The 26,128-nt window shown below is 38.8% G+C and overlaps 1 protein-coding gene across 1 annotated transcript in view; it reads left to right on the top strand.

Moving 5' to 3' along the window:
* Positions 1–1,698: 1,698 nt before the first annotated feature.
* FBXO30 (F-box protein 30) overlaps positions 1,699–26,128 on the top strand; it is a gene marked incomplete at its 5' end in the record, with an annotated part of 96,027 nt that continues 71,597 nt past the window's right edge. Inside the window, 1 exon segment of the mRNA XM_072409181.1 lies at positions 1,699–1,927.

Below are 26,128 nucleotides of genomic sequence, written 5' to 3'. Positions count from 1 at the left end.
GAAGTAGCAAATAGGGACCAATCACGAATGGTTAATGAATGTAATTTTATTGTGCACATTTATCTATTTTTTTGTAGTCTATCTTTTATTACAAGTGTGTTTACCAACAAAAATCCCAAAGAAACAAACTTGCAGCACTGTGTCACAAGCTAGGGACATGTCTAGGATGCTCATATTAGATGTGTATTTTTCTATCAAAGATGACATACCGCTTTCTCTCCTGATCAATAAATGGCATTTAAATGCATTGAGCATGGACTTGGATAGCCATGCCTGAATAATTTTGAAACAAATTTAATTGTTTTAATTTTTTGGTCCTTCTAAAACACCTTTTACACAATTACTTTATACATTATGGCTTGGTGAACTGGCTGCTTTCACTGCCCTGGTATAAAAATATTTTTTGGTTACTACGTTTGTGGAGTTGTACATAGAATGTTACATATAAATCTAAATATATGTTGTAAAAGGTTTGTCAACCCCAACAAAAAATTCAGTGCATTTTGTGTGTATTCATTTTTTTTTTAGTAACTAAACGTATTCAGTTGAACGTTTGTGCAAATTGTATGGGGAGTTCATTAGGATAATGCTTAAAAAAGGCACTTTTCTGAACACTGGTTGTAAAAAGATATTTCTTTTATTGTTGTTACCCCTGCCCCCTTTCCAAATACGTACACAGTTTGTAGAGTTCTACAGGTGGACTCCAAAGGTGGATTGTTATTTCTTTGCTGTATCACTTATACCATTTTGTGAAAAAATTGAAAAATAATAGGAAAAAATAAGCACATTATAGTTGGCCCTCTTACCTTTTTACATATCTTCTCTAACTACTTCCTCTTCCTTCCACAGATAATAACATTTCTTGTAAGCCATAAATACAAGTTCTGTCCTGTTCTTTACTTGCCAAAAAACAGTACACCCTTTATGAAGCAGTCTACAATAAACAGTCTGAAGAATTTTAGCATTCCACTTCTGGGCTGGTAGACTGTGTTTTCCTAAAGGACCAGAACATAGCAGGAAAGAGTTTAAACAAAGTATGGCAGCAACCACTTGAACTTATTTAATTGGTCTCTGTCAACAAACACCCCTCTGAACCTATTTATTCTAAGGCATTTTTCTACAACTGGTCCCTCGTCTGCACCAAGTTACCTTAGCCTGAACCTTGGGGCAACCCCTCTAAAAGCACACTCCCATGCTAAAAGGTATGAGAACCAGCATTAAAAATGCAGGAATCTGTGTGCTGCTTTGGATACCAGTCTATATACCTCAGGAATAACATTTTGGGTAGGAGACACCTGCTTTTTTATCATTTAAAAATACAATAGTGCTAGCTATGCAAAATGCCAAAATTGGACACTGCACAGCAATTAAGGAACATAACAGAAGTTATTAAAGAAAAAAAAAGACCTTCCTGTCGTCTTCATTGATCATATCAAACCTATGTATCAGAGATTCACTCTGAAAAGAATCATTTTGCCAGTGAAACCCAGAAAAACAAAAAAAATTGTGATGGACTACCTAATTTTGGTACTTATGTGCGTAAAGATTGATTACATTTAATTGGCTAAGCACTTGTTAAGAAATATAAATACAGCGCTACAGTTTCCTACCAAAAAAATGGCACCCGTCTCCTTGTGTAGCGACACGCAGTATGCTGAAAGACGTCACCGTCCCGGCCTTTATTCCAGGTGGGTGGAGAAGGGAGGGCGTTAGCTTAAGTAGTTAGGATAGATTTAGGAACTGAACATTCTGAAAATTGGAAAACTACAAAGACAGGGAATTCTAGTTTACAACACATTGAACAACAGTACGTAGTTAAAGGAATAGAAAACGGGTTGAAGAAAGTGCGCGCGCGCACAAACACAACTAAGAAGGAGGCCTTAGTCGGCCTGTCCGGGACGCGCACTCTTCCCACAGCTGTGGTACGGTAAGTTTTATAGACTCGTTACACTTCGTAACGGAGCTTATGATGCTCTTTTTTTACCAGACAGCTTTGTAGCGAGTAAGACAATACGCGACCCTCATATAGTGTTTATTTATGTTCTATATGTTCATTTTTTGCTATTATATATAAAATGTCTATTTGTATCTGTTGTAACTTTCCAGGGCATGCTGGGAATTCGGTATCTGTACTATAGTTGAAGGCCAAATCTTTCCTAAATTGTTACCTATGTTGAAACTCCAACATTTTCCTACAACTGTTGGAGATTGTATAAATTAGTTTAGTCTTGCAAACTGCAATTACAGAATTAAGTACTTTTTCCACGTATCGATATCGTATTAAAGAAACAACTTTATAAGTCTGGCACATTCTCTAGGTGCACCACCTGTTTTGCTTTTACCCTCCATCAACTAGACATTTCTACAGGTCTGACATAAAAGGAATGCAAACTGTTGTGGTAATTTCATTAAGACAGAAAGCGTGTAGCTCCTTGTAGGTTTTGATGACAGTCCTATACCCTTCAGCTTTGGGGATGGCCTTTTCAGAAGAGGGAACTCCTCCCACAGTACTAGTGTGTAATGCATAAACAATGTGAGAAATGTATTGCTCTAAATGTTCATACAAAGGAGACGGGTAAAACAAAGAAAATTAAGTGTTTTATTTTCTTTGTTTTACACAGGGTTTTGTGCAAAGGTTGAGGGTCATCCATCCTTCCCACTGCTCCTCTTCTGCTGCATCTCCTTGCAGTTCTCTTCACTGGCTTCCATTTCACCATAGAATCCAATTCATGTGCTTTGCCCTTAAATCCCTCCACAGTTCTTGTCCCTCTTACCTTTCTGACCTGGTGAAAAATACTCCCCCAGCCGCTGTCTCTGCTCTTCCAATGACCTACAACTGACTTCCTCACTCATAACCTCATCACACGCATGGCTCCAAGACTTTTTTTTAGAGTTGCCCTAACTCTGTGGAATGGTTTTCCTCGTCCTTTTCGGCTTGCTCCTACTTTCAGCTTATTTAAAAGAGCACTCAAAACCAATTTTTTTCAAACTTCCCTACCCATGGCCTTCTGTCTTTTGAAACCGTCACTATTCACACCGCTACATATTTCACCTCCAATTGTGTTTTACTTCCCCAACCTCCGAGATTTTAAGCTCTTCGGGGCAGGGTCCTGTATCCGTCTGTCATTTGTAATACCTATTTATTGTACAGAGCTGCGTAATATGTTGGCGCTATATAAATCCTGTTTATTACTAATATTAATAATAATAAAAATCCAAGTTGACATTTTTTTTAGTGGGTCCACTTTAAAGAAAACCAATTGTTTGCTACCACTTTATCAACCAACAAAAAGATAAATAATTGTTGAGACCATTAACAACCCGACCTTGGTTCGGGTTTAAAAATTTTGCAAAACTCGATAAACCCGAACTTTGTCGGGTGGTTAAATCCCATCACCTACCTGGTCCCCGCTGTGATGATCCGTTCTGTTCCAGCGTCGATCTCTAAAAAAAAAAAAAATACCTTCTCCCCGCAGCTCCTCCGGACACGTCTTCAGTCTTCATCCGGCGAGTGCAGTGACGATCACCGGGATTTCCCGGTGACGTCGCTGCATGCGTCGGTGCGGGCGGGAGGCGGGGTGGGAAATTCAAGTCACTTTGCATTGAACGCAATACAAAAAAGCTGTATTGAGTCCAATACAAAGAAATCCTTATATAATATAATATATATATATATATATATATAATTACATAGTTCTCCCCAGAGGTTTTTAGCCGGTTGCTCCGCCCGGCTGATTTGAATACCCCGCCCAGGTCTCGGCAGCTCTCATCCTCGGATGCACAGATCTCAGTGAGGCTGCTCTGTGTCATCCGTTCAGAGGATTGCTGCTGCCGATGAGAGGTGAGCACACACAGTGAAGGAGACACAGCCAGCCCCGCCCCCATCTCATAGCATGAGCTCTGCCTGTGAAATGTATCCACCTCTAGCTCTGCATGTGAATTCTGCATCCTCACAGCTCTGTGTGTACAAACCTCCATATCTCCTAAACTGTATGCCGCAAAGACCTGTAATTTTCAGGGTGTACAGGGGACCCTCATAGATACTAGTTATTACAATTAGTTACTACTATTAGCCCCCAGCTTTAAAGATTTTTAAGATATGGGGGTCACAAATGTAAAAAGTTATGAAAACTGAACTTATATAAATATATACCTACCTGTCACAAATCTATACCTATGAAACTACTGTCTGCTTCTCTTCTTTGTACACCAATTTCTCTGAGGTGGGGGGTACAAAACTGAAAATATAGGTGCAAGTGTAGGGCACATTCTCCCCTTACAATCTCATTACTATTGCATCATTAGAACATAAAACACTCTGCCCATTAAAATGGGCTTCCCTGCCCTGTTACACATTCCTGTCCACCTAACTAAAATTCTGAACTTCAATTGGGGAATGAGGAGATGTAAGAAACCAAAAACATAGGTACAAGTGGGTAACATCTGTGACTAACATCCCCTAAAACTTCATCACTATAGCATCATTAGAAAAATGAACTCTGCCCACTGATTTTTTTTGAGGTTGAGGTACAGGAAGGTTACAGTCAAGGTAACAAGGAAGAGCATTTTGATGGACAGTTTGTTTTTTAATGTTGTAATGATGCCATGGTGATGAAAGGTGATCGCCACACGTGTCTCCCACTTCCATCTATATTTTTGTTTCCCTGCACCTCCTAATTCTATAGAAATTGGGGTTTGAGGTAAGATGCAGACAGTAATGTGTAACAGAGCAGGCAGCACATTTTTCTAGGTAGAGATTTATGTTCTCATAATGCCATAGTAATTACATTTTAAAAAAGTTTAGCGACAAGTGTCCCCCACTTGCACCTACAGTTTCAGTTTCCTATGCCTCCACGTGTACCTTAAAAATGTCAAGTTAATATAACCAACGGTTTAGGTGATCTGAAGGTTTGAACACAGCGAGTTGTTAGGCTGCAGAATATGACAAGCATATGACTCATCACTGTCCATATTCTGCCACATTTTTAACATTATATTAAAGAGTGACTTTCTCTGTTATGTAATGGAAAAATGTGTGTTTTTTGTTTTTACACTTTTGTGGAGAGGACCTCTCCCCTTCAGTCTTCACTTCAATTTCGGTAGAGACCGAAGGGGAAATCTGCAGCCTCCTGGGATATTTGTGTCACATATCCCAAGAGGCTCTGCACTGCTCCTTGTGTGCATGCACCTTTAGAGGCTTTCATATAATGTAAAAAAAAAAAAGTGTTCAATCTAATGCATGCGCAGTGCAAGGCGGAATTGGACGTATAAGTGAGCATCAGAGAAAAGGTGGAAGCTGAGCCAGCATGGGCCTGCTGGGCTAATTTTGTAAAAGAATCAAGTGGAAAAAAAATGTTTTCACAAAAGTTCACTTTAACTAAATATAGACACGGGAGCACATCTGAAGAAAGGCTGAATTCACACGGGCAGTAAGGTTACATTTGTCCATTCCTCATGCCAGGAACCACTGCTGCTTATAAAACTTCTAGCTCTGAAAAAGCCCAGCACTTACCGGTACCCCGAGTGTGACTCGGGATTACCGCTTTTGGCAATTTTTCCCACCCCGAGTCACACTCGGGAATACCGCTAGGGGGGTTAAGGCCAACAATCGCTGTTGCCGACCTAGTGATATTTATAGAGAAAAGTTTGCAGAGAGGTACTGGGGATTGATACTCTGGACACTGAAGCTACAATATTTGACTAAGATTGAAAACAAAGGTGGATTATCTTTATCCATCCTGAGGTAAGATAATAAAACTCTGAGCATATGTTTAAATTAGCCTAGGGAGGAGGGGACTGATAAGGACATTCTATTTTCAAGACAATGGGGGCAAATAACCATCTACCTGAAACTGCATGATTTTTATAAGAATCAAGGAAAACCTGTTTTCTACCCTTATTCACTTTGAGGTGAGATGTTAAATGGTCTGAATCTGAATGGTCTAAGGTTTTTAGTGGTGTACCCTGGGGTTCAGTGTTAGGACCTTTACTGTTTAACGTCTTTATAAATGATAGACTTTGGGATTAAAAGTACCATTTCTGTGTTTGCTGATGACACCAAACTATGTAATGGAATTAAGTCCATACAGAGTGTCTATATTCTACAAGCTGACATGGATGTACTGTTTGTTTGGACAACCAAGTGGCAAACGACATAAATATTGGGAAATGTAAAGTTATGCACTTGAGGGCTAACATGCATGCTTCATACTGTCTAGGGGAAATACATTTGGGGGAGTCAGGAATAGAAAAGGATCTGGGGGTTCTGGTAGATAATAGACTTAATATTAATATGTAATGCCAAGCTGTAATATCTAAAGCTAGCAAAGTACTTTCTTCTATTAAAAGAGGAATAGACTGCAGAGATGGAGACATTATCCTGCCACTGTACAAAGCATTCGTCAGACCAAATCTGGAGTATTTAGTTCAGTTTTGGGCACCAGTTCACAAAAAGGATAATGTTAAATTGGAGAGCGTGCAGAGCAGGGCAACTAAACTAATAAAAGTAATGGAGGAGCTATGAGGAGAAATTAGCTGAACTGAATAGTCCACCCAAAAAACCCTTGTCAGTCCCAGGGAGCAACCCATGGTCAAGGGGAAAGAAGATGAAATTCTGTCCTGTTGAAGGTGGTTCCGTAAGTTGAAGAATGTCCATAGCCTCCACTAGATCAAAGATTTTTGCTTCGCCCTGCCATTGACCCTTTCATTTGGCCACATATAGTAAGGAAAAGCGAGTTACCATCTCCGCCAAATGCTTACAGATTAGGGCAAAGCTCTTTTTTTTTTTGTGTGACTTCTGCTGAATAATCTTGAAACATGAAGATTTTACCTCAGTCAATGTGGAAATCACAGATCTTTCTATATGTCCCAATGATGGATTCCTTATCTGCATTGTGAAAGTATTTGAAAACAGGGCGTGGTCGTTGATTAATACTAGGGCAATCTGGGCCAATGCAGTGGGCTCCTTTAATGCTTCTTGAGGTGATAGTAGGAAAGTTCAGTGCTGTCATTAGGTTTGCCCTATGAAAGTAAAGAAGATCCTGGCCTTTGTATGATTCTGGGACACCTATTAGATGCAAGGTTGCTTGTGCTGAAATTTTGTTGTTGGGAGTCCAACACTTGATCCTCCAGGTCGCTGACCCTTTGCTCTAACTCCACTAGACGCTGAGTATTGGAAGAAATTGTTGCAAGAGCAGCTTTAATGGGTTTTTGTAAGCCGTCTAATTTTTTATCAAAAACTTTGACAACTTCTGATATCATACTTGTTGAATCATCAGCTGGAACTGGGTTATTGGTCCCCTCTCCCTTTAATAAATCTAAGGAGAGTTGTATCTGTGGAGAAGGAGGTGAGGAGGGAGAAGGGGAGTTCGCCTTCTGAAAAGGTTTTAATTTTCGTTTTGTATTTTGTTTCCTGCATGTGGAAGGCAGTTGTTTTCCCACATATTTATCCATAGTGAGGCGTAAGAATGGTTACTGATTAGGATCAATTAGGTTCAATTATTCTTTCATATATATTGTGAGGAGCAGACAACAAAGCAAAATAAAGGGGAACTGAAGTAAGAGTCCCGAATGCAGAAAGTTGGTGTGCTGGGGGCAAGGCTTTATTAGAAGCAGGTATTCACTGATTTCACGGGATCACCAGGAATATGCTGTGTGCATACTTTGATATATAATGTTTGAAGAGCAGGCAATAGAGCACAGTATAGGGGATCTGAAGTGAGAATCTCAATTGCAGAGAGTTGGTATGCTGAGGGCAGGGCCCTATTAGAAACAGGTACTCACTATTTACCCTAGATCCCCAGAAATAAGCTGTTTGCTGCTGTTGGTAGAGTGCTGGCTCCTTATCCCAGGAAGAGCTTAAATGCCTGTGCTGCTGTATTGTAGAACGCCTGGAGGCAGTGTTAGCAAATCTAACCCTGCAGCTAATATGTCCGCCTCTCACCACGCAGCCTGGACAGGTGGCGCCGACTCCGGGTGTTTTGCGGGAGAGAGCCATACAATCCGACGTTTTCTTACTGCTGTCTTGCTCCCCTTTCTGTATCCTCACTGGAGGTGTGCCTGGAACCTCACAGCTGCGGTAATTAGGCCCACCAAGTCTGTGTAGCGGGGAGCCGATGTAAGATGCAGCCTCTCTGCAAAGCTCCGCCCCCCCGGAAGTCCCCTCTGTGACCATTTTCAGTTCAGGAAGGATAAGGCCAGGTCTCTCAACTACTCTCACAGCTAAGCATTCTACACATTTGTGAGTTTCTACTGGAACTTAAAGGATTTTGTTTGCAGAAACATTATGCCTTACCTAAATTTTTCCAGGAAAATGCAGCCTGTGGACCTTAAACTGTTAGGCCCACCACTTTACAATGTGATTGCAATGCACTCACCTATTTTAAAAAGGAAATTGTATGGCTAACCATGCACTTTGGTTAACAAATATTGCCCTAATAACCCACAAATCCCATTTTTACTGCGTACGCTACAGAAGCTTTTACAGTTCCAAGAGGGCTTGCTAGTAGTGGTGGGCAATTTCAATCTGGCCATCAACATCTCTATGGTTAAATATTTGACACCATTGGTCAACATCCTATTTTAAAATAAATTTAAATAAATCAAATATTTTAAACACTAATATTCCAAGACCGGAAGCGGAAAATCTGAAACCCATCTTGCCTTTCACTTGACAATGTAAATCCCTTAAATATTTAGTAATGGAAATCCTTAGCTGGTTCATATCACGCCAATTATATACCTTTAGAAACGGTGTTCAGATATGGAAGCTGTTACGCCTCTTGTTTTTTGGGAGGGGAAATCCCACGTTACTGTAAATGTCTCTAGAAACCTTCCCTGGGCATCTGGTTCTGCAAGGTCGATGACATGTGCCACATGAAGGAGCTGTTGCGTGACCTCCTCGACATTGCATTGCATCAAACATAATTAACACTGAATTGGCGCTGGCCAAAAAAAAAGTTTGATTGGTGGACTTGTCATATATACCATACCCCATGGCTGCCACTTTCACTTTGAGATGTATTAACAAACTTGGTGTCTTTCACATGTTAAGTGGGTTTACTTTTCGTTATAAGGTACTACTTTAAATTTATACATTTTAAAAAAAAAAATGTTTTTAAGATATTCTAGTTAATGATAATGGTCATTGGTTCACTGTCTTTCTTGTTCTGGTATACTTTCCCACTATATTCCTTCACCCATCCCCGCCTCTCAACTCCTCACTCCCCCCCCCAAGTAACATATATTGTAACTTGGAAGGTTTTCTCAATGCAGTCTGCCATATGTATGCACAAATCAAGCAACAGCTTCAAGTTGAATACCACTGTGACAGATGTGAGCAAGTTGCCCTTCTCAAATCTCACATTAGAGATCTGGAGGAGCACAACACTGAGATCACTGATTATTCTTGAGAGGGGTCCCCTGCTTACTGAGCAGGAAATAAATGGGATGGATGTGGAGGGTGGAGAGGTAAATCAGGATGAACAAGTAGAGAACTGGGTTACTGTAGTTAGAGGGAGTGGTAGGGGCTCCCAGAAAAGGAAGGCTGGCCCTGTGTTTGAGCACCTTACAAATTTTTAAAATTATGTAAAGGTGTGCAGGTGGTAGCCCTAGATGTTACTGCTACTCCTACCAGCTGGGAGAGCAACCCATCTAGTCGCGGTGGGGAAAGAAATACAGGAAAGCATAGACAATTGGTTGTAATAGGGGATTCCATGATCACGAGGATTGATAGAAATGTTTGTTGCCCACATCGCTTCAACCGGCTTGCAGTCAGAGTGGACAGGTTACAGGGAGGGACTGGGCATAACCCAGCTGTCTTGGCCCATGTTGGAACCAATGACAGGATTTAAAATCATGGCCAAAAATATTGACACCCTTGCATTTTTGTCTGAAAATGCACCACTTTTTCCAGAAAATTGTTGCAATTACAAATGCTTTGGTATTGTCATGTTTATTTTTTGTTGGCACTGGAAGAACACACTGAGTATGGAGAAAACGAGCAAAGAATTCTGAGAATTTGAGAACCAAGTTATAGAAAAGCACTGACAATCCCAAGGCTACTAGTCCATCTCCAGAAATCTTAATGTCCCTGTGTCCATCCACTGTGCACAACATTGTAAGGAAGTTTACAGCCAATTGCACTGTAGCTAATCTCTCGACGTGGATGAAAGAGATTGATAAATTACAAAAAAGAATTGTTCGAATGGTGGATAAAGAACCTCTATCAACTTCCAAACAAATTCAAGCTGACCTGCTGGCACAGGGTGCAACAGTATCGGTTTGCAGTATATCGACGCCATGTGAATGAAAATGGACACTTTGGCAAGAAATGCAGAAGGTCCCCACTGCTGCACAGGAAACATAAACAAGCTAGATTGGAGTTTGCAAAAACTCACCAGTGGAAGCCACAATACTTATGGGAGAATGTTCTCTGTGACAAAAATACAGCTATTCATTAATGAACATCATTCGACTTTTTACAGAAAACCAAAACAAGCCTCCAAAGAAAAGAACAGGATGCCTACAGTCAAATATGGAGGAGGTTCACTAATGAACCTGGTACTGGTAGTCTTGACTGTTTGCATGGTATTATTAAATCTGAAGACCACCGAAGAATTCTGGGGAGCAATGTAGTACCAGTGTCAAAATCTAGGTCTCAGCCGGAGGTCATGGGTCTTAAAGCAGGACAGTGACCCAAAGCATACTGCAAAGAGCACCCAGAAATGGTTCAAGACAAAGGACTGTAGAGTTCTCAAGTGGATAGCAATTATTTCAGATTTCTAAATCACATAATTTAGGGCAGCACAGTGGCTCAGGGCTTAGCACTCTGGCCTTTGCACCGATAGGTTCCCAGGTTCGATTCCCAGCCAGGACATTATCTGCATGGAGTTTGCAGGTTCTCCACGTGTCTGCGTGGGTTTCCTCCGGGTACTCCGGTTCCCTCCCACATCCCAAAAACATGCAGTGAGGTTAATTGGCTTCTCCCTAAAAAAAAATTGACCTTAGTCATGTCAATAATGTAGTCTATGGTAGGGACGTTAGATTGTGAGCTCCTTTGAAGGACAGTTAGTGACACGACTATAGACTTTGTACAGCTCTGCGTAATATGATGGCGCTATATAAATACTGTATAATAATAATGCACCTGTGGAGAAATCTAAAAACAGCATTTGGGAAAAGGGAACCCTTCAAATCTGAGAGACCTGGAGCAGCTGGCAAAGGAAGAGTGGTCCAAAACTCCAGTTGAGAGATCTGAAAGACTCTTGAATTGGAAGAAATCAATGGTGTTAATCACTTTCTTTAACAAAGGGCTTGCTAACAAATATAAAGTTGAGGGTGCCAATAATTGTCTGGGACATTTTTTTTTCTATGTTTTGTACCAATACTAAAGCAATTGTAATTGCCTTTTGGAATCAGAAATTATTTTTTTTTATTCCCCTGTTGGAGCAAATTGTACTACCTTTTTTTGCCTTCCTCTGGATCAACTACTGTATGACTGTGGAGTTTGAAATCTGATATATGTTTATTTCCCCAGTGGTTGAATGTGATAGACTTACTATGTAACTATTTATTTGCAACATTTTTCTGGAGCAAGTGGTGGATTTTCTGACATAAATGCAAGAGTGTCAATATTTTTGGCCATGATTGTATATCCTGTCATTGTGTGGAAGATGAAGAATCCTTAAAAATTAGTTTAAAAAACTTGGCTTCAAGGTAAAGGGAAGGACCTCCAAGGCTATATTCTCTGGAATATTGCCATGTGCAACGCAGAAAAGGCTCGTGGCGTTTATACAGATAAACACATGGTTTATGTGCTGGTGTAATAGGGAGATATTTGGGTTCTTATAGCACTGGGTTGACTTTTCATTTAGATACAACCTACAGGTCAGAGATAGTTTTTACCTAAATGGAATGGGGTCTGCTGTGCTAGGGAAAAGATTTATGGCAATGGTGGATGAATATTTAAATAAGGACAAAGGGGGCTGGGACAGTCAAATATGTCAGAAAGGTCAGAAGGGGGTCAGTCACCAATGGAGGTTGGATTGGGGATAGTTTGGGGAGGGTAATGCCCATTTCCCATGTTACACACAAACACTGGATTGTGTAGTACTAATTGTACTGAAAAACAAAAGGATCTGGCAAACAGTAAATGCAGCAATGGTTTAAAGAGTCTGTTCAATAATGCTGGAAGTCTAGCAAACAAAATAGAGAAATTGGAAGGAGTTAAAAAAAATTTTTTTTTTATTTAAAGTTTATTAAATTTGTTAAATTTAATAACTATCGATGAGTTATGCCTAAGAATTATAGCCTACAATGAAAAATACATTTCCATGCAAAAAATTGTACTGCTTTTTGCATGGAAATTAGGATGGAATTAGACCGCTAGGCGGGTTAATTCTCACAACTAATGTTAAAAAAGCCAAAAAGAATAAGAAAAGGGTGTTCCAAAAATAGAAAAATGAAGGATCACCTTCATCATTTGAAAATATCAAAGAATTTATCAAAAGATAAAAAAAGAAATTAAAATGTGCAAAATCTAAAAATGAAAGACTGATTGCGAAAAAAGTAAATGGGGCAAAAAATTGAACAATAGCAAAAAGATCAGATCTGAGCATGTGGGGTTAGTAACTGGGGATAATAAAAAGGCAGATTTACTAACATTTTTTTTTCTTGTACACAAAATAAAATGACAGCTCTTAAGTCCAAAATGCTAATTACAATGTCACAGCCTTAATGAGCCACAATGGCTTAAAATTGAGCAACAGTTAGATAATATTAAGGTTGATAAAGCACCAGGTCTAGATAAAATATGCCCACGTGTCCTCAAAGAGCTGACCTCAGTATATACAGCCATTCTTTCTGATTTTTAAAGATTCTTTAACCACCTGAGCGTTACACTGAGGTCTAGATTTCTGTTCCAAAAGCGTTACAGGTTTTCATTAATTTTTTTTTTTTAAATTGTAGACCTGTAACTTACAGAAATACGTCCGAACAAGGGTTCTAGTAAATATCATGAATATAAAAAATGTTTGAGACACGCAATCATGTAAAAAAAAAAAAAAAAAATTTTAATAAAATGAAATAAAAGACACAAAAAATCAGCTTAAATAAGAATACATAAATAAATGAAAAATACTGAAAATGCGATAATTCGGTATACTGAATAGTAATCTATTTTTCTAAAACACCTCCCTACTGTCCGTCACATACCTATAGACAAAACCACATAAATATATTTTCTATTATTTTGTATTGGATTGGATACGGGAGTTTGTAATCAATCCAATACAAAATGAGCGTTTGAATTTACCAGTTATGTACTTTGTATTAATTTTATATTTTGTATTGGATACACGAGTTTGTATCCAATACAAAATATGAATTTGAATTTACCAATTACATACTTTGTATTTATTTTGTATTGGATTGGATACAGGAGTTTGTATTCAATCCAATACAAAATGTGTTTGAATTTGAATTTCCCGCACACGCGCCGACGTCATCACCGAGGGACACGCACGCAGGGAGAAGCCGGCCGGCTTCTTTTTTCTCTTGTCTCTTTGATTTCTGATACACGTTTGTAAAAACTTTGTTGAGGGATACAGTGTATTTACCTCTGTTTTTGTAAAAACTCCCATTTTTTAATGGTTTTTATAATTCTTGTATATTTAAAGTGATTTCATACAATACCTAAAAGTTTTTCTTTGCCGCAAGTAGCCGACTGTTCTGTCCTTACATTTCATACTAGAAAATAATATGTGATAGCATGGATTTAAGAAAGACCTAGGTTATCAAACAAATTTACTCCAGAGAATAGTGATAAGAATTCATACCCTCAATGGTCTAAGGTTATTAGTGGTGTACCCTAGGGTTCAGTGTTGGAACCTTTACTGTTTAACATCTTGATAAATGATATGGAGTTTGGGATTAAAAGTACCATTTCTGTGTTTGCAGATGACATCAAACTATGTAATGGAATTAGGTCCATACAGGATGTCCATAATCTACAAGCAGACCTTGATGCACTGTTTAAATGAGCAGCCGAGTGGCAAATGATAATGTAAAATGTTATGCACTTGGGAGCTAAAAACAAAACAATGTTTTGTGAGGGAATACATTTGGGGGATTTAGAAATAAAAAAGGATCTGGGGGTTTAGTTAGTTTTGTTAATAGCATGCAATGCCAATCTGCAATATCTAAAGCTACTTTTTTGTATTAAAAGAGGAATAGACTGCAGATATCGAGTCATAATCCTGCCCTTGTACAAAGCATTTGTCAGACCCAATCTGGAATATGCAGTCCAGTTTTGGGAACCAGTTCATAAAAAGGATATTGTGGAATTGGAGAGAGTGCAGAGATGGGCAACTAAACTAATACATTGAATGGAGGAGCTCAGCTATGAGGAGAGATTAGCTAAACTGAATCTATTCTCCCTTGAGAAGAGACGTTAAGGGAGATTTGATCACCCTTTAATATATAAATGGTCTATATAGAGAGTTCTCTTCCCAGCTCTATAAGATTGTTACAAAGGACAAGAGGGCACTCTATGCTTCAGGAGGAAAATAAATTTTATCTCCATATAAGGAAGGGATTCTTCACAGTATGGTCTGTGCAAATGTGAAATGGACTCCTTCAGGATGTAGTTTCAGCAAGTAGTATAGATTGCTTTAGGAAAAGCTGGATGCTTTTCTAGAAGCACATAATTTAACTGGGCATGAACGTTTTAAAGTTAAGACAACAAACTGTTGATCCAGGGAACATCTGAATGCCTCACAGGATCAGGAAAGAGTTTTTTTTTTTCCCTGTTCGAGCAAATTCAATCAGGGTTTTTTGCTTTCTGATAGATCAACTCTGTCTATAGGGTTTTTAATTGGGATATGTTTATTTCCTAGGAGTTGAACTTGATAGACCTTTTTTTTTTTTTTTCCCAACCTATGTAACTATATTCTTCATAATTTGGCTGAGTAGTCTCAAAACTCTTATCAAGTACAATTTTATGATTAGTGGATATTTTCTAATCTCAGACTCCAACAGGTAGCACCACCAATCTTCAAAAGTGGTTTTGATAGCTAACAATTCACAATCGCTGATATGGTAGTTTTTCTCAACAGGACTTGACTTTCATGAGAAGGACACAGTACAGAAAAGCCTTTGGCCAAAATTGCTGAGAGCCTAAAAATCCCTGGACTTGTCTTATCTACAGGAGCTAGCCATTTCAAGATAGCCAAGAATATTTTAGGATCTATAGATATTCCTGTAATAGACATGATCTGGCCAAGGAACTGTTAGTGTCCTTAAAACTAACTTTTTCCAGGTTTAGCATACAGTCTGTGAGCATGAAGCCACCCAAGCACCTTTTTCTCCATGTATCTGACGTTCCCCAAGGAAGGAAAACAATATTAGGTTGGGTAAACAACCTTAGAAGTTCCAAGAAATTATCTTTAAGTTGTTTACAAAATGTTGGAAATTTGCAGAAGTTGCAGCTAACATGCTAAGCGCGGTCTTTCATTCGTCTGCCTCCCAAATTCTCACTAGATTGTAAGCTCCACTCAATTCCAGCTTAGTGAATACCTTGCCTCATTTTTGCTGCTGGATAATTTTCAGAACTATTCCTTTGGCAAAGTATTACCACGGTGCCGGGTGAGGTGGATGGGCACATAAACCCCTTTTTTCTTTTTTTCTTCAGTGTCTTCCAGGAGAGAGTTTTGCTCCCGCTAGGACTTTGTAAAAGCTTTATAGGCCAATTCCTAATATGATGAGAGAAAACTGAATCGGCTCCCTTTTTCAATACATCCAGGTTGTTGTGGTACATGACTTGGAACAAATCTCTTTTATTTCAACATTCACACACAGCAGACAAGCCTGGTTGGACAGACAAAACTGGCCGTAGTAAGCTGAGGGAAAGTTATTTGACCTGTGGACCATGGGTTTTGAGTTTGCAAGTAAGGTATGCCGAGAATACTAGGGAGTAATTAGGAAGGGAACAATGCTGAAGCTCAGGATATCTTGATAGGAACAATGAACATCCAGACTGGATAGGATTCCTGGGTTACCACTTTAGACATGATGGAAGAACTGCCAGCCAGACTCAGAGGAAAAGTTGGTGCAGAATGAAGTTGGAGTCCTTGAGCGAGAGAGATCTCGAAAGCATGTACATGCCCTAGTGTTTATAATTGCCTGGACTTCGAGAATTGGAGAAAATTTCTGCCTATCCTTAATCAGTGGACAGAGTAAGCAATTGCATAAAACGTTACCTGAGTCGCCACAGAACAGCTTAAGGTTGGCTTGCTAGGCCGTGTTTCATTGGTTCAAGAGATTCCTGGGTTGTAAAAGACTAATGATGCTCTGTAGCAAAGGGTTCATGGGTAGCAGGTTGTAGGTTGGTCCACAGGGGGGGAGAAATCTCCATCCTTTTCATGCATTTTTTTTTTGCCTTTCAAATTTCTCAAAGATACACCAGAACTATTTGAAAGTGATTCATGAAATAATTTTTAAATACGTTTTTAGTGGCAATCAACATGGAAGCTCTATATTCAAGCATCCCACACTCTAAGGGTATAGAAATCATTGGTAGTTTCCTAAGCGAAATGAGCCAAACATTACACATAGAGAATAAATTCATTCTGCACTGTTGTCCTACATCCTCACATGTAGTGTGTTTGTATTTGATGGAACCTTTTACCTACAGGTACAGGGTGTGACAATGGGGACCAAGTGTGCCCCCACATCTGCCAACCTGTACTTGGTGGGGTGGGAATGTGAGATTTTTTCGGATGATGCCTTGTCAATATACCTTTGCCATATACTCTTATGGCGGAGGGATTTTGATGATATATTCATGATATGTAGTGGGACGGAACAAGAACTTTTGGAATTTTTTGGAAAGTTACAATTCAATACATTTTATCTGCACTATAATCTCTGTTTGGTTCCATTTTAGACATTGAGATCAAGGTGAATTCAGATTTAACATTATCATCAAATCTGTTTAGAAAACCCACAACTGGAAACACCATACTGTCCGCACAAAGTGCACATCCACTTTTTTTAAAAAAAAAAACAGCATCCCATATTTACAATACTTATGAATCAGACAAGTTTGTTCAAATGAGGAGGAATATAGGACTGCAGCAAGAGAATTTCAAGGGAGAATATTAGAAAGGGGCTATAACAAAAAGACCCTTAAAAAAGCATTTCAAAAAGGTAATGCTCAAACTCGCACAAGTATTTTATTTGGCAAAAATAAAAACAGAAAAATAAGTATTATCAGGTACTCAAGAACTCAGAACAACATAAAGAGATTAGATCCACTTGTAAAAAATTTTGGCCAATTTTAATGACCGACTCAAAAATTAAAAAACATTTAAACCATGTTCCTCAATTCATGAATCGAAAGCTGCCATCCCTAAAGGACTAAAGGACAAATTGCTATGGAGTCACTAGTAATTTGAACAAAGATACAGAAATAGGTACCTAACCATGTGGGTCATGTAACCAATGTAAATGGATTCTTTCACAACATGAAATTAACAAAATCCCAGAAAGTATAAAACCTGGACTAAGGGATGAAGTAAATTTCAACACCAATGGTTTATGTATTTAGTTTTCTCAATATAAAAGGCACCACATATACATACAACTAAACGACAGTTTAAAAAAGGATTATTGAGCAAGTTTATGGTATCCAAAATGGTAAAATAACTACCCCTTTGGCCCTACATATTGGTACTTACCATAATTTCAATGCAGACCTTGTGAAGTTCACAGCATTGGAACACATTAAACCCAATCCAAGAAGAGGCAACTTGGATAAAGAACTATTAAAATGAGAAACTAGGTGGATTTTTAATACAAATGCCATGCAATTCCTGTGTATCAATGAGATCTTAAGTTTTCAACCATTTCATGTAGACTAAAATACAGACTTAAAGAGTACATTTTGAGAAGTATTTCATGAGTTGTTTAGTAGGTTGTTGATAAATAATTTATGTAGGCTATAGATCTCTTATTTTGCAATACAATATATACTTTTGTGATGCCTTTAATCGTTTAATGATTTGATGATGCAGATTGTTTATGGTTTGTTTTATGTAGGTTATAAATTTCTTATTTTGTAATGCAAGTATGTAGTTTTGTAATGCATCTTTTTTTTTTTTTTGCAATGAAATCAATCATTAATCAATGTAAAATATATTTATGTAATTGATTATTAAATATAGACATATGAGAAAATGCATTTGTATTTTACTTGCAAAAATAATAGACTTTGATATTTTTTGTGTTAATGGATGAATTATCTATATACTAGTCAATCAATTTTATTTTGTTAAATGTAGATATCTTGGTCATTAACTTTAGTCACCACCAGGGGCGCCCAACCACACTACTCTGCTTTATAGAGCAGGGGTGTCAAACCCAAATACACAGTGTGCCAAAATGAAAAATTTGGACAAAGACCCTGGCCAACCTTGATATTTATTTAAAAATATCTATAATTGAGGAAGTTTTTACTACTTATCAGATAAAACAATTAACATTTTTATATAAAAACAAACTTAGGTTTTGCATAAATTGAATCTGGAACAAGCAAAGTGTAATAGTTTTCTTCAATATTTTTCAATAAAAATTCAACCATTCAAGTCCATGCCTTGGAGTAGCAAGGAAAAGTGCATAAACCTAAAAAAAGCATAAAGAAAAGAACAACAAAAAACAAACAAATTAAGCCTTTCATTAAAGCTCAGTTTGCTAAACTCTGATCTACTCTGTTCACACTGGACCACACCAGATGCCTGGCATCTCTTCTTGGATGCTAGTTTATCAATGTCCGGGGTAAGGCACTGAGCTGAGGAAATAATCAGGATTGAGTGAAGGTGTTCATCAGTGAGATGACTAATGTGTGATGTTTTGATCTTCATCAAGGAGAATCGTTGCTCACACAGATATGTGCTGCCAAACATAGAGAGCATTTCAGCAGCTTGGGTACAGAGCTGGGGCAGTGTGTCAGGGATGTAATGTGGTGCAGCACTCACAGCATCATACTTTGATTTCAGCGTGTCACTTAACTAGAGTTGAATCCGCTCCATTTGGAAGTTACTTTGTGCTCTTTCCACAGCAACTGCAAACGTATTACTAAGCAGTTCAAACTTACATTTCTGGGCATCAAAGTCAGCTAATCGCTGGATAATAACAGCACTGAGTAGGCGAATCAGCAAACTGTGCACTTGGGAACACAGTGGAAGAGATCTGCGTTTTTATGGTTTGGCAGCAAGGAAAACGGAACAGGCTTCCTTGCAGCATCTGAGTCTCCCACAGGCATAATTTTGTTTTAAAATCTCAGCGTACATGTCCCTGCAACGTACATGTCTGAGATGACATAGCCCTGCCCCTGTAGCTGCAGGTTCAGCAAGTTGAGATGGCTCGTGATGTCACAGAGAAATGGCAGCTCAGACAGAAACTTTTTATCTAAGAGCTGTGCCATCTCTGTAATATGGCACATCTGTATATTCCGAACAACACTCCTCCAGAAAAGACTTGAACTGGTGGTGATTCAAACCTTTAGCATGTTAACTGCTCGTGGTATGGTCCTTATAACATGTTCCATATTCAGGACTTTGCAACACAACGATTCCAGATGTATGATGTAATGATAAACAGTTGGCGCACCTGCACAGTTCACATCCCGCATCTTCTCCCGAATCCTGGCCACTAACCCACTTTTGACCGCACATCGGGGGTGCGCCATCTATTGTTAGTCCCACAATTTTATCCCAAGGTAGCCTCATTTGAGTTACACATTTGGAAACCTCTTTAAATATTTCTTTTGCTGTAGTTGTGCCATTGATTTTATTTCCAAAAATTCCTCCGTAACACAAAGATTTGAGTCCACTCCACGGATGCTGGGCTGGGCAGTATCAGATGTATCACTGCTCTCATCCACAGCAAGGGAGAATACAATGATATCTTTTCCCTTTTTCCATCAGCTGTTCTTTTAGATCTGGGCACATAACCTGGCAATCTTTGATCATGCACTTTTTGACAAACTCTCTCTCATTAAAGGGCCAAGCTGATTTTGCCATCTCTGCTGCCACAATAAAACTAGCCTTTACAGAGGTCTCACGTTGTGATATGGCTTTTGCGATCATAGTCTGATGTGAAACCAAACTTCTTTTCAACTCCTCTAATTTTTGGCGCTTTTGGTTTATGTCCAGATCCTTGTACTTGTTGTGGTCTTTCATTTCATAGTGTCTTCTTATGGCTTAGTCTACACGGACTGTTTCCCCAGCATTTAACCTGGGGCTTTTAAAGCCCATGTTTGAAGTCCCCATGCATTCCAATGGGCTAATCTACACCAGGCGAGAAAATGCGAGAAAACGGTTGAAAACGCTTCCATTAAACTCAATGGAGGCTTTTCCAAGCGTTTTTAGGCTTCTATGAAAGCTTCCATTGAAAACAATGGGGGCTTTTATAAACGTTTTTAGCAGGGCTTTGGACTCTGAAAGCCCCCTTTAATAGGGAGACTCCCAGATCTCCACCACCCCACCGTGGGGAATGAGTACAGGAGTACATAAATACATACTCAATCCCTGAAAGGGTTAAAATATGTGTAAAAAAAATTGGACGAGGCTTTAATGTTAAATTATTTTATTAAATGTGTGTGTGTGTGTGTATTTGTGTAATATTTTATTTTTTACACGTTATCCCAATGACAGAATGATTTCCAGGGTTGCACTGAGCACAGCCCTGGAAATCCTGACAGTGAGGGATCGCAGGGCGCTAGTGCTCTGTGATTGGCTGATGTTTTACGTTTCTCCGCCATTCAGCACTAGACATGAATGGGGAGACTTGTGCCCATTCATCTCTAGTGCGCAGGATAAATGCGAGAAAATGCGGGAAAACAGTTCCATTGAACTCAATGGAGGCTTTTCCAAGCCTCCATTGAGTTCAATTGAAGCGTTCTCAAGCGTCCATTTGATTCATCTCTCAGTAAATTAATCTTGTTACTCCTTTGGCATTTTTCTACTAGTGATTTCTGGGGTCTTTCAGTAAAGGTTAGTGGACATGTTTTAATTTGATTATTTGTGTAATTTTTATATTTTTTTTTTTTTTTTTTTTTTTTTTTTTTTTTTTTTTTAGCAAGGGATTTTAAGGAAAACAAACCCAGTGTTATGTCTGATATATCACATTGCAAATATAGAGAGAAATATAGAGAATAAATATATTTTGTTTTCTTTTTTTATTAAATGAATTTGGGTATTTGTACGATGCAATTACCTATTTAAAACAGAATGTTGTTAAAATATACTATGAATTATTTTTGGAACAAGTGAATAATAGATTTTTTGGGGGCTGTGTGTATAATTATTCCCAGTTTTGTGAGTAACTCCTTCAACCTACTTACCCACTATACCCTAAGATCTCTTTGGCTAATTTGAGACCAACATATTCAGTAGTTATTTCACTGATTATAAAGAAAGTATGATGAATTTGTGAGTTTTACGGACTGTTAAGGATTAAGTAATACATATCATCTTGTACTCTGGATTCCATGAATCACGTTCCTGATTAGGTGGTATATATTTCCGTGAAATGCATCAAATTATATGAAAATAGAACTAAATCATATGTAATCATTGAAATAATTAAAACTTGTATAAATATTGCTTGTTAATTTGTTCTAAAAGTAGCAGTCCAAGCTCCCTCTGCCTTTCCTGTGTTGTGCATGGCACAGGCAATATTCCTGAGAACATAACCATGGAGGACCTTTCCTTCAACTTGAAACCTAGTTCTTTAAACTGATTTTTAAAGATCCTCCATTATCCATATATCCTGTTATTGGTTCCAACGTGGATCAAGTCAGCTGGGTCATGCCTAGCCCCTCCCAATACTTTGTCCACTCGGTCCACCACATGCCGAACCTTGGCACCATGGAGACCGCAAACCAGAAGGGATCCGAGTGACAAACTATTCTTTCAGTCCTCCTGATCATAGAATTCCCTATGACAACCAATTGCCTTTTTCTTCCTGCATTTCCCATGCCACCACCACTAGATGTTACTTCTACCCCTAACTGCCGGGAGAGCAGCCCATCTAGAGTTGCCACCACTGGGTCTGCCACCTCCACATCTTTATATAATTTTGCAAATATGTTGGGGAGCTCAAACGCAGGGCAGACCTTCCTTTTCTGGGTGCCCCTACCACTCCCTCTAACTATAGTAACCTAACTCCCTACATGTTCATGCAACAAATGCAACCTTCTGTCAGTGTGTATTCAGCCTACCTTCAGATGTCACCTCCTAGCGCTATACCTAGGTGAGCAAAGAGCATCATGCATGTCATTGCAGATCGGGGTAGGATAGCCAATGCCTCATCACTGGCAAAAACAAAAACTTTCTGTGAAATGTTTCCACCCCCAGTGTGATAGCTGTGTGTGTAAGGTCTGCTTGTCAGGTTCTGCAGCCTAACAACTCATTGTGTTCAATCCTTTACATCTCCTAAATTGTTGCTTGTAATTACCTACATTTTTTAGGGTACACGGGACTGTCATAGCTACTAATAACCAACATTTCTTTTTTTAATTTCAAGAATTTCAAAATATGGGGCTCACGAGTTTAAAAACTTGTGGAAATTGAAGATTTGGGTTGCTGTTTTATAAGAAAGTGCACCTAGGAGCCTAAAACTGAAAATGCAAATTAAGGCCCCATCGGGCCACTTACATAGCAAGAAGCTTTGGGGTGGGGCCCCCTAAATAATTTACCTACCTTTCGCCAAACTATAATTGTAGTGCTATGCTGCCCTTTCTACTTCTGTTCTTTGAATCCAAATTTATCTGGAATGAGGAGGTGCAGGAAACTGAAAATGTAGGTGCAAGTGGGGAACAGATCTATAAACTCCTAAAATTCCATTAGCATGGCATCATTAGAACATAAAAACCTCTTCCCATCAAACTGTTTGCTTCCCTACCTTGAACCCCAATTTCAAGAGAGGTGCAGATAAACAGAATCATAGGTGCAAGTGGGGGACACTTGTGGCTAACACCTCCCAAACTTTGATCTCCAAGACATCATTACATAAAGTCTCCCCATCAAAACATGCTGCCCTGTTACCCATTACGTACCTAAACCCCAAATTTTGTTTTGATGGGCAGAGTTGTTTTGTTTCAATGATGCCGTTGTGATAAAATTTTAGGAGGTGTTATCCACAGACGTTCCACACTCTTTTTCAGTTTTCTGCACCTCCCCTTTCCAGTAAAATTGGGTTTCCAGTGTTAGAAATGGGCAGTAATGTGTAACAGGGCAGTGCATTTGCCATAGTAATTACATTTTAGTGTGGGGCAGTTATCAAAAAGTACCCCCCAGCACCTACATTTTCGGCTTTGTACACCCCACCATTCTAGGGAAATTGGGGTTCAAAGAAGAAAAGCAGACGGGGTAACATTATGACGGGTATAGATTTCTGGGAGATAAGTATAAATTTAGGGGCCCTTCCCCAATGCTCCTTTTAATGTAAGTGGCTTCGGGGGTCCCCAATTTCCTTTTTTTTTTTTTAGAACTCCAAGGTGCACTTTCTTTTAATACTGCAACCCCCAATGTTGTATTTTCACAAAATTTTACAATCCTGATCCCCATATCGTGTTTATATTTTTAGCTACCCCGCGCCTGGTTCAGGGTAAACGATTGTAGCAAGTTTTCTTACTCCGTACCAGGCTCGGGGTAAACGCCCAGGTGGTTAAACAACTTCTTCTAGAAGAACTCATATTTCTGTTAAAAAAAAAAAGAAAATGTATGAATAAAAAGAAGGCAAATGAAAGATTCATGAAATTAATGCTACATTTAATATATAAAATGCAAAACATCGGTGTAAATAAAGATTGATAATATTATGCTGTGTTAACATTGGATGTTGGTAAAATTGTTTATTCTGATTCCTGTATCACAAGATAACTAGAGCCAATTAATTTGCTGTATTTTTTGAATTCAGTAGACCTGAAAATATTGAAAAATCCTTGGCAAGTGAGAAAAAATATTTTTTGTTGAGCTGTATTATAGTAAGTAGTAATAGGAACAAACACACTTACTGCCCTTTCCTATTCATGAAGGTTTTAAGCCTAACCACGCTTTTTTTTTTTTTTTTTCCATATTAGATAATCTCCACAAATTTGGCAAGGCATTAAACAATGTCATGACAAGTACAAAATATACTTGTTACACACCTTTTGATTACATCTTCAGGGTTCTCCCCAGGCCATTTTAGCTGGGCACACCACCCAGCACTTTTCAGCACCCACCCGGCTGTTTTTGGGTGGTTACTAAAGAGTTTGGTCACAATACAGGGGCTGCCACCCACCTACAATTTCTTCCCACTCTGCTTAAAAAAATTTCTGGGTTGAGCACTGCATCTTACAGGGATAAAGTAATTTGAATTAAGGAAGTAACACACTTTTGTTTTGAGCTTAATTCAATTATTAAAACCTTGTTACTTTGATTGTGATCTCTAAAGCTGCGTACACACTTCCAATTTTTATCGTTGGAAATGAACGACGAACAACCGATTGGCCAAAAATTGTTCGTAAAAAAAGTAACCAACGACGCCGACGAACGAGGATAGTCGTTGGAAATGAACGACCGGACCGGCGGATCGGATTGGACGACGATCGTTAACCATCTATCGTGTGTACGGTCGTTCAGTGATCGTCCATGGTCTGAGCATGCGCGGTGAACGAACGTTCGCTCACTTCCTGTGGTGCACGTCACTTCCTGTATCGTTCAAACGATCGCATCTATCATGTGTACAATATCTTTGAAGCATCGTGTCGTTATCTGTAGGTACAGGATCGGTGCCATGCGATCGTTCGCAGATATCGTGCAGGATCGTTCGTCGTTCGTTTACCAACAATAAAAATTGGAAGTGTGCACGTAGCTTAAGACATATCAATGCTCTTTAAGGATCTTTTAACCTTATTATGTTTCTCATAAGGACCTCCTATACTTTCAACGCTTTTCTTTATTAATCCTTTGATCTGGTCAACTGACAAGAATCACCCCCCAAGGTTGTGAATTGTGTTCTAAACTTGTATATAAAGAAAAGACTTTTTGAATTGAGACATGTTTATTTGAATCCGAGGAGTCAACACATCCTTAGAATGCAACGAGATTAAGTGGGCTTAAACTAAATTTTTTTACCTTACATAAAAGGATAGACAACTGTTGTATATAAGATAAAAATGATGTTCTTTTTTTTTTTTTTTTTTTCTTAAAGAGTGGGTTTAAAACCATTTTTTTTCATCTTTGTGATCAAGGCAAAATGGGGGCGCAGATCCTTCTGGGATATAATGCTCGGCCAGGCCTTTACTTCAGTGGCTTTCAGTTGCTGTTTGTGGGCCTTTCTGTCCGAAGTTTAGTCTTCAACAGGTGAAATGCATGCCTAACTCGGTTGAGATCAGGTGACTGACTTGGCCATTCAAGAATATTCCACTTCTTTGCTTTAATAAAGTCCTGGGTTGCTTTGGCTGTATGTTTTGGGTCATTGTCCATCTGTATTATGAAATGCTTCCCAATCAGTTTGACTGCATTTAGCTGGATTTGAGCAGACCGTATGTCTCTGAATACCTCAGAATACTTCTGTCCTGTGTCGCATCATCGGTAAACACTAGTGTCTCAGTAGAGAAATGAGAATTCTTTACAAGAGGGTGTGGTATTATGGTTCTTTGAGTTACACATGCATGTTGATGCTTTCCTTACAAGAAATGTACTCAAAGCTTACAGTGCAAATAGGAAAGAGCAATCATTTATCATAATTTAAAGTGCCTACGGTCTGTATCAGGAGTGGCATGATGATCTAACCAAGGCCTCCACACTTTATAAAATTTATGCATAGAGTCGTTAGCCACAGCCGACATTTTTTCTAGAACCATGGTATCCGACAACCTAGACATTACTGCCTGAAAACTTAGGGTTTCCGCCAAGCTGGCGCTATCACCTGACGTGTAGCTAGAAAAATAAAGGAAATCAGTTTGCACTGACTTTTAGAAAAAGTAGAGTCCATTTTTATGGGGCAGTGCAGTCCAAGGGTCCCTCCTAATAGCCACATGTAGAACTGATCGTATAAAGTTGAAAACCCGTATCCAGAG

This window comes from Pyxicephalus adspersus, chromosome 4 (assembly GCF_032062135.1).
Source record: "Pyxicephalus adspersus chromosome 4, UCB_Pads_2.0, whole genome shotgun sequence".
In the NCBI taxonomy this organism is placed as follows: Eukaryota; Metazoa; Chordata; class Amphibia; order Anura; family Pyxicephalidae; genus Pyxicephalus; species Pyxicephalus adspersus.
Note: the sequence above shows the minus strand (reverse complement) of the source record. Positions and strands in the feature narration are given on the sequence as shown.